Source organism: Salvelinus sp. IW2-2015, linkage group LG37 (assembly GCF_002910315.2).
Source record: "Salvelinus sp. IW2-2015 linkage group LG37, ASM291031v2, whole genome shotgun sequence".
In the NCBI taxonomy this organism is placed as follows: Eukaryota; Metazoa; Chordata; class Actinopteri; order Salmoniformes; family Salmonidae; genus Salvelinus; species Salvelinus sp. IW2-2015.
The window spans coordinates 4579792-4588314 of record NC_036876.1 but is presented as its reverse complement, the minus strand read 5'-3'; the positions used below and the strand labels follow the sequence as shown (position 1 = coordinate 4588314).

The following is an 8523-nucleotide window of genomic DNA, read 5'->3' as shown; positions in this document are numbered from 1 at the left end:
CGTCCATTTTTGTCCAAAATATTGTGAAACTGAAACAGTTCCTCCCTTGAATGGCTGGAAGCAGTAAACAATGTAACATTACTAGCTGGGATTTACAACCTGATGACAARATMTATTAGGCTATTAGCGATTTATTGGTGAATTTTATTAATGATGCATTGACTGCAACCATTTAATTCTGCCAACAATGCCTTACTCCAAGTAATGTCATTTTAAGTCAAATAGAACTTKTTTTTAAAACCTGTTATAAAGATGGCTTTCAAGCATGAAGTGCAAATTTGATATTTTGGACRGATATCTGTTTGTTTCATTTCTGCAAAGTAGTTTAAACGGTATCAGTTCCACGTTAAGTTCTAGGGTTTAACAGTTGTTTCCCTTCTCATGCCASTAACACCCCCTCACAGTACATAGCAACCTATTTACAGGTARTCTGTGGTCTGTATCTACGCGTTGTTAGGGCCTGCTGGCCTATTGCACACAGGACCCCTTTCTCACTCTTTTTCTCTCTCTTGCTCTATCTGTCTTTCTGTTTTTTTCTCCTTCTCTCACCCCCTCTCTTTCTCCCTCTCTCTTCCCATCTCTTTCTCCCTCTCRCTCTCTCTRTKCCCCTATTTCTCTCTCTCTGTTTTTCTCTTTCTGTGGTTTTCAGCTGGCTGTCTCAGAGCTGTTACCTCTCTCATACTGAACTTAGTCTATACTCCACTTGCTCTTCAAGTTAACCATTTTAGTAACCAACAGTAAACCAACTCTTGATGAGGCAGCTTTATCTATTCATAGTTGACTGAAATCTGTGAAAATACACAAATAGATATTTATTAGGTAATTTGACTTAGTGATRWGTAGTTCTTAGTCAWACACAAACCCTGATTTTAAGTGTGATGTTAGYCRACTAGAACCATGGACCTACTCAATAACAATATCATGGGAGYGRATTCTATCCATCTATTCTACTGAGTGTAKATCCTGAAWGAGAGATCACTAAAAGAAGACTACTGTATTGTGTTTYCTGTGTTTTCTCCATAGATGTTTTWAGTGAGGTGAAGTGGCTTTGTGGTGATAGAAGCCTTAGTGGATGACAGTGTCATAGCATGCARGTTCCAAAAAGGTCACAACTATGAATCTCTTATGCTACAGTAGCTGCAGTGATAAAGAATAACGGATGCCAAACTGTAATAATAAGTACTTAATTTGTAATAAATCTATAATGATCAGAATCTACCTATAAAACAACTATTCTGAGTCAGTCCAGCCAGGATAATCTGTGAGACAGAGCTGTACTATACACATGAGAAGGACATGGGTGCGCCTGAATGAGGCTTCAACAAAAATGTGTGTCCAGTTCGACCAATCACCTGTAACTCCATTGTTGAAGTGTTGTACATAGGAGTAGAGTTTTTCCACTCAAGACAAGTTGTGAAGTGGATGACAACTTTAAAGATGATCACACTGTGTCTGATATTTCCACTTCTCGTAGAGATGGGTAAGTCAATCTTTTATATTTCTCTTATGTGATGTCCACACTTGATTTGGAGACAAGGTTTTAAATGATTGTTCTACAGACACTTTGACAATCTAAAGTTGTATTTGGGGTAACTTATAGCATAGTTAATATGTTTTCATGTTCTCTAGTTGATGTGCTAGCTGGAACTGAGTCTTCATCCATACGTCAAGAGAGTGGTCTCATGTCAGCCAATGTTGAAGACACCATGTTTTTGCACTGCTTTCATAAAAGTGACAAGGCAGTATTGTTCTCTTGGTACAAGCAAACCTTGGGAGATAAACTTCAGCTCTTCTCAACTGTTAATAAGTTTGAAAGGAACGCAACATTCTARCAMGAGTTTAAGGYTAACCCTCGCTTCTCGGTGGAAAATGGCCAAGAAAAMAATCACCTAAGAATCTCAGACATGCAGCTGTCAGATTCAGGTACATACTACTGTGGGAGCTTTTATAGCAGTAAGATGGAGTTTGGAGAAGGAGCAATTCTCATTGTAAAAGGTAAAGAGACAGATTGTTTTTTAAAATCTGAATATAGAGATATACGGTGTAAATATAAGATATTCTCTTAATCAGATTAGATTTTAATTTAACAAATGATCAGTTAGAACACTTGCTATCGTGATATTCTTGAAATTCTATGGGTTAATAGACCTTTTTGTCAGTTTCAGGGTCCAGAAACATGACTGTGCTCCAGCAATCTGTGTCTGAGTCGGTCCAGCCAGGAGACTCTGTGACTCTGAACTGTACAATACACACTGAGACCTGTGCAGGAGAACAGAGTGTCTATTGGTTCAGAGATGGCTCAGGAGAATCCCATCCAGGAATCATTTACACCCATGGAGACAGGAGTGATCAGTGTGAGAAGAGCCCTGAGGCTGAGTCTCCTACACAGAGCTGTGTCTACAACCTCCCCAAGAGGAACCGCAGCCTCTCTGATGCTGGGACTTACTACTGTGCGGTGGCCTCATGTGGGGAGATACTGTTTGGGAAAGGGACCAAGCTGGACATTGAGGGTAGGTTAAATAGCAAAATGCTGGTTTTATCAAAGTTCTTTCATTTGCAGGTGAGGTTTCATTCCAAAGTCTCTTAAAAAAGACAGACTTTCAGATTAGACAATCTACAGAAATATATGATCTATACTTAGTTCCCTCTATCACTATTTTAATCATCACAGGCCATAGAGCAAACCCTCTTCTCTTGGTGTACTGCCTGGGTGTAGCATTGGCTCTTTCGTTCATCCTGATCATTGTCCTTGCTAGCATCGTGTACAAGATGAACAAGAGAAAGTGCAGAGGTAAATTATTAAAAAGTTARTATTCTTTGATATCACCATCTCAAAATGTCGCAAAAGTGGAAGATGTGGCAGGATTTATAGTCTTTTGTGTCATTGTTCTCAGAACTGGTCTCTCAGACAAGAGGTCCTACAGTTTCCCAGTCAGACGCAGGGGTAAGCAGGAATCGCTCTGTGTTGTAATGAAAATAGGACCTGTCAGCTCGGGAAAAAACCGATTACAATTKATGTTCAAAATGTTGTTCTGTTTCTCACAGGCCCAAGATGCAGACAGTCTCCATTATGTAGCTGTCTAGAAGACAGAGAAGCAACATGGAGGAAGAGATGGTGTACTCTGGGATCAGACAGGAGAACTGGATGAATGAAACAGTTGTCATTGTATGCAAGTTAGCTCTTTAATAACTAGCTCTATACGAATGCTTCAATAAAATGTGATAAACTCTTTCAAGTGCAATATAACGTACAAATAATTGAACGTATTACTTCTCTGTCCAACTCATTTTACATCTGATATGCATGTGTAAAGAAAAATAAAGCATTATCAACTGTTAAACCAAATTAATATGTTACGCTCGTTGATGGAAGGATCGGAACAAGGTGCAGCGTGGTAGGCGTACATCTTTCTTTTATTGATGATACCGAAAAAACAACAAATATAAAACGAAATGCACAGTTCTGTAGGGCTGGAAAGCAACAATACAAAAACAAGATCCCACACTCTACAGGTGGAAAAGGCTGCCTAAGTATGATCCCCAATCAGAGACAATGATAGACCGCTGCCTCTGATTGGGAACCATACCAGGCCAACAAAGAAATATAACACATAGATTGCCCACCCTAGTCACACCCTGACCTAACCAAATAGAGAATTAAAAGGATCTCTAAGGTCAAGGCGTGACATAATATGAATAAATTGAATTCAGAATGCATTCTGTTCACTTTCCTCTGTGGTCATAGTGGAGGGTGTTACAGTGACTTTCCACTACTGGAAATGAACCTTTCATAGACCTTTAACGCAGGAAGACTGACCTGCAGCAACACACTGCACTATACTTTTCCTATCAGGGCCAAAGTACTGTTCATACCCCTGAGTGCAACAATGGTCTCTAAACACAGAGCTTACAATGTAAAGGTCAATGTCTTCATTTATGTGAAGTCAGGTAGTCCCTTGCATCATGTTACAGAAAATACAATGCAGTTGTGGTGTAGGAGGTTTACTTCTTTGTTTTCTCTTTAAGACATAGGCCTACTGATTGCATGCCACACACCCCCTCACATACACAGCAACATATTTACAGGTATTGTGCGATCTGCTATGAACAAAACTCGAGGATGTAGCTATCTACACTTTGGTAAGGCCTGTTGGCTTCTACACAAGACCCTCTGTCTCCCTCTCTCTCTCTCTTTCTCTCTTTCTCTCTCTCTCTCTCTCTAATTAGTTTCAGCAGGATATCTCAGTCAATTGTATGACATACACTTTTGCTCTACATGTTGTCCTTTTTATCAACAATAGAACACAATTTTAATGAGGCAGCAAATGATCTATACATATTCTACAGAAATCTATGAAAAAACTATATTAACATTTATTAGGTCATTTGACCTAGACATCAGAAGTCCGTAGTTAAACACAAACCATGGTTTGAAGTGTGATGTAAAGTATAATCAAATCAAATTGTATTTGTCACATACACATGGTTAGCAGATGTTAATGCGAGTGTAGCGAAATGCTTGTGCTTCTAGTTCCGACAATGCAGTAATAACCAACGAGTAATCTAACCTAACAATTCCACAACTACTACCTTATACACACAAGTGTAAAGGGATAAAGATTATGTACATAAAGATACAGTGGGGAGAAGAAGTATTTGATACACTGCCGATTTTGCAGGAAAATCACATTGTATGATTTTTAAGTAATTAATTTGCATTTATTGCATGACATAAGTATTGATACATCAGAAAAGCAAACTTATTAATATTTGGTACAGAAACCTGTGTTTGCAATTACAGAGATCATACGTTTCCTGTAGTTCTTGACCAGTTGCACACACTGCAGCAGGATTTGGCCCACTCCTCCCTACAGACTTCTCCAGATCCTTCAGGTTGCGGCTGTCGCTGGGCACACGGACTTTCAGCTCCCTCCAAAGTTTTTCTATTGGGTCAGGTCTGGAGACTGGCTAGCCACTCCAGGACCTTGGAATGCTTCTTAGAGCCACTCCTTAGTTGCCCTGCTGTGTGTTCGGTCGTTGTCATGCTGGAAGACCCAGCCACGACTCATCTTCAATGCTCTTAATGAGGGAAGGAAGTTGTTGCCAAGATCTCGCAATACATGGCCCCATTCATCTTCCCCTCAATACGGTGCAGTCGTCCTGTCCCTTTGCAGAAAAGCATCCCAAAGAATGATGTTTCCACCTCCATGCCTCACAGTTGGGATGTGTTCTTGGGGTGTACTCATCCTTCTCTTCCTCCAAACACGGCGAGTGGAGTTTAGACCAAAAAGCTCTATTTTTGTCTCATCAGACCACATGACCTTCTCCCATCTCCTCCGGATCATCCATATGGTCACTGGCAAACTTCAGATGGGCCTGGACATGTCGCGGGCTTGAGCAGGGGGGCCTTGCGTGCGCTGCAGGATTTTAATCCATGACGCGCTAGTGTGTTACTAAGTTTCTTTGAGACTGTGGTCCCAGCTCTCTTCAGTCATTGACCAGTCCTGCCGTGTAGTTCTGGGCCCTTCACTTCTCATGATCATTGATGCCCCACGAGTGAGATCTTTCATGGAGCCCCAGACCGAGGGTGATTGACCGTCATCTTGAACTCTTCCATTTTCTAATAATGCGCCAACAGTTGTTGCCTTCTCACAAAGCTGCCCTTGTCCTGTAGCCCATCCCCAGCCTGTGCAGGTCTACAAATTTATCCCTGATTCCTTACACAGCTCTCTGGTCTGGCCATTGTGAGAGGTTGGAGTCTGTTTGATTGCGAGTAAGTAGGAACAAGTATATCTATTATATACACCACGAGTCGAGAAAGTTCCCCACAGGGTGCCGGTAATGCACACAAATCAATGGAAAACAGAAAGACGTCTGATAAGACGAAAGAAAAAAAGCATAAAACCATACTATACCAGCACCAAATCTCTCCTCAACTAATTGAATACAGCCCGTATCACACACGTAACACATATGTCATAGCAATTAAAAACGATCGAAATAGCAATCTACTAAAAAATCATCCAATGGTATGAATTTTCCTGTTATTGATGAATAAGGGATTCCGTCTCTCACAGTGAAGTGCTACCTATGATAAATGACAAGACCTCTACAGCTCCAAAGTAGGGAAGACCACACACATCCCCGCAAGTGCGCACGACACCACCAAAGTAAACCAATAACAGCGCATCAATATGCGCACCCCCCACATCGGGCACTGCACACAACAATGAGCAGTCAGATGAGGATAACCACCGGAACGAGACATAGGCAAGAAATTCCACAAGCGTCTAAGGACGTCGTTACCCGAAGGTACCAGGCTTACACACCTAAAAAGATGACCTCACATGGCAAAACCCGGAAGCATACAATACCCATGCATTAAGATGAGTAAAATAGGGTAGTCGCTCAAACATAGATGAAGTATGACCGTAAGAGTTTAAACGCATGGATACTAACAGAAGCTAGCAGTACTATCCAAAATGAACCCGGACACAACACCAACATCCACAGACACACCACACTAGAATGATAACATACGAACATCATTGCACCTATAGCATCGCATAATAACCCACCATATAACTCAATTAAACCTAGGCATTCGCTTTTAAAGAATTGGCATGAGTGGAATAACAGCCACCCGATTCTTTGATCCAATCAACTATCCATACCATGAACTCAAATTCCAAACTATCTAAACGTTACCATAGCAGATTAGAATAAGGACAGTAGTAGCGCAGCAGGCCACATCAATAGTTGACGTGTGGCTGAGTTATAACCAGTACTGAGCCCATTGAGAATTTAGAGAGCCTGGTTTTCAGGGACATTCCGACACCCTCACGGCTGCTGTGGATGCCCGGCAGGCGCTATGTAACGTAGCAACCCGCATCGCCTTCTGGATTCCTTAGTAGCGTGGAAGCCCGGACCAGCCAGCCGGGTGAGAAGCAGGCACCCAGTTAGGCTGCGGTGGTTGCCTGGGGGTGACCGATGCATGATCCATCTCCATAGATGGGCCCCTTCCTCGTTAGGCAGCAAGCCACCACCCGGTTAGGCAGTCTAGGGTCCTGAGCAGGTATTTGCCGCCACAGTGGAGGGCGCGATGTGATCCGGTGACACAGACCCCTCGAGAGTTACCCCCTCGGGAGCAGCGGAGCGAGCTGAACCAGTGACCTAGTGCGGCAGCATTCCGTACCCAGCGCGCAAGCGGACATGATCACAGTAGAGCCCGACGACGCGGGGAGGAGGACACGGATGCGTCTTCAATTGTGCCCGCGAGTCTGTAGAAGTTTGTGAGGTGCTTTGTTGACAAACCGAATTTCTTCAGCCTCCTGAGGTTGAAGAGCGCTGCTGCGCCTCTCTCACAACGCTGTCGTGGGTGGACAAATTCAGTTTGTCCATGATGTGTACGCTGAGGAACTTAAAACTTACTACCCTCTCCACTACTGTTCCCGTCGATGTGGATAGGGGTGCTCCCTCCTGTTTCTCTGAAGTCCACAATTATCTCCTTTGTTTGTTGATGTTGAGTGTGAGGTTATTGTCCTGACACTACACTCCGAGGCCCTCACCACCTCCCTGTAGGCCGTCTCGTCGTTGTTGGTAATCAAGCTTACCACTGTAATGTCGTCCGCAAAGTTGATGATTGAGTTGAGGGCGCATGGCCATGGCACGATGCTGGGTGAACAGGGAGTACAGGAGAGCTCAGAACGCACCCTTGTGGGCCAGTGTTGAGGATCAGCGGGGTGGAGATTGTTACCTACTGGGGTGGCCCGTCAGGAAGTCCAGTACCCAGTTGCACAGCGGCGGTCGAGACCCAGGGCTCGAGCTTGATGATGTGTTTGGAGGGTACTATGGTGTTAAATGCTGAGCTGTAGTCGATGAACAGCATTCTCACATAGGTATTCCCTTGTCCAGATGGGTTAGGGCAGTGTGCAGTGTGGTTGCGATTGCGTCGTCTGTGGACCTATGGGTCGGTAAGCAAATTGGAGTGGGTCTAGGGTAGGGTGGAGGTGATATGGTCCTTGACTAGTCTCTCAAAGCACTTCATGATGACGGAAGTGAGTGCTACGGGGTACGCTTTAGCTCAGTTACCTTAGCTTTCTTGGAACAGGAACAATGGTGCCCTCTTGAAGCATGTGGGAACAGCAGACTGGGAAGGATTGATTGAATATGTCCGTAAACACACCACCAGCTGGCTGCGCATGCTCTGAGGACGCGGCTGGGATGTCGTCTGGCCTGCAGCCTGCGAGGGTTAACACGTTTAAATGTTTTACTCACGTCGGCTGCAGTGAAGGAGAGTCCGCAGGTTTTGGTAGCGGGCCGTGTCAATGGCACTGTATTGTCCTCAAAGCGAGCAAAGAAGTTATTTAGTCTGTCTGGAGCAAGACATCCTGGTCCGCGACGGGGCTGTTTTTTTTTTTAATCCGTGATTGACTGTAGACCTGCCACATACCTCTTGTGTCTGAGCCATTGAATTGCAACTCTACTTTGTCTCTATACTGACGACTTGGCTTGTTTGATTGC

At 43.6% G+C, this 8523-nt stretch overlaps 1 pseudogene; it reads left to right on the top strand.

Annotated features, from left to right (window-relative positions):
• Positions 1 to 1422: 1422 nt before the first annotated feature.
• LOC111960426 (uncharacterized) lies at positions 1423 to 3084 on the top strand (annotated as a pseudogene).
• Positions 3085 to 8523: the final 5439 nt, after the last annotated feature.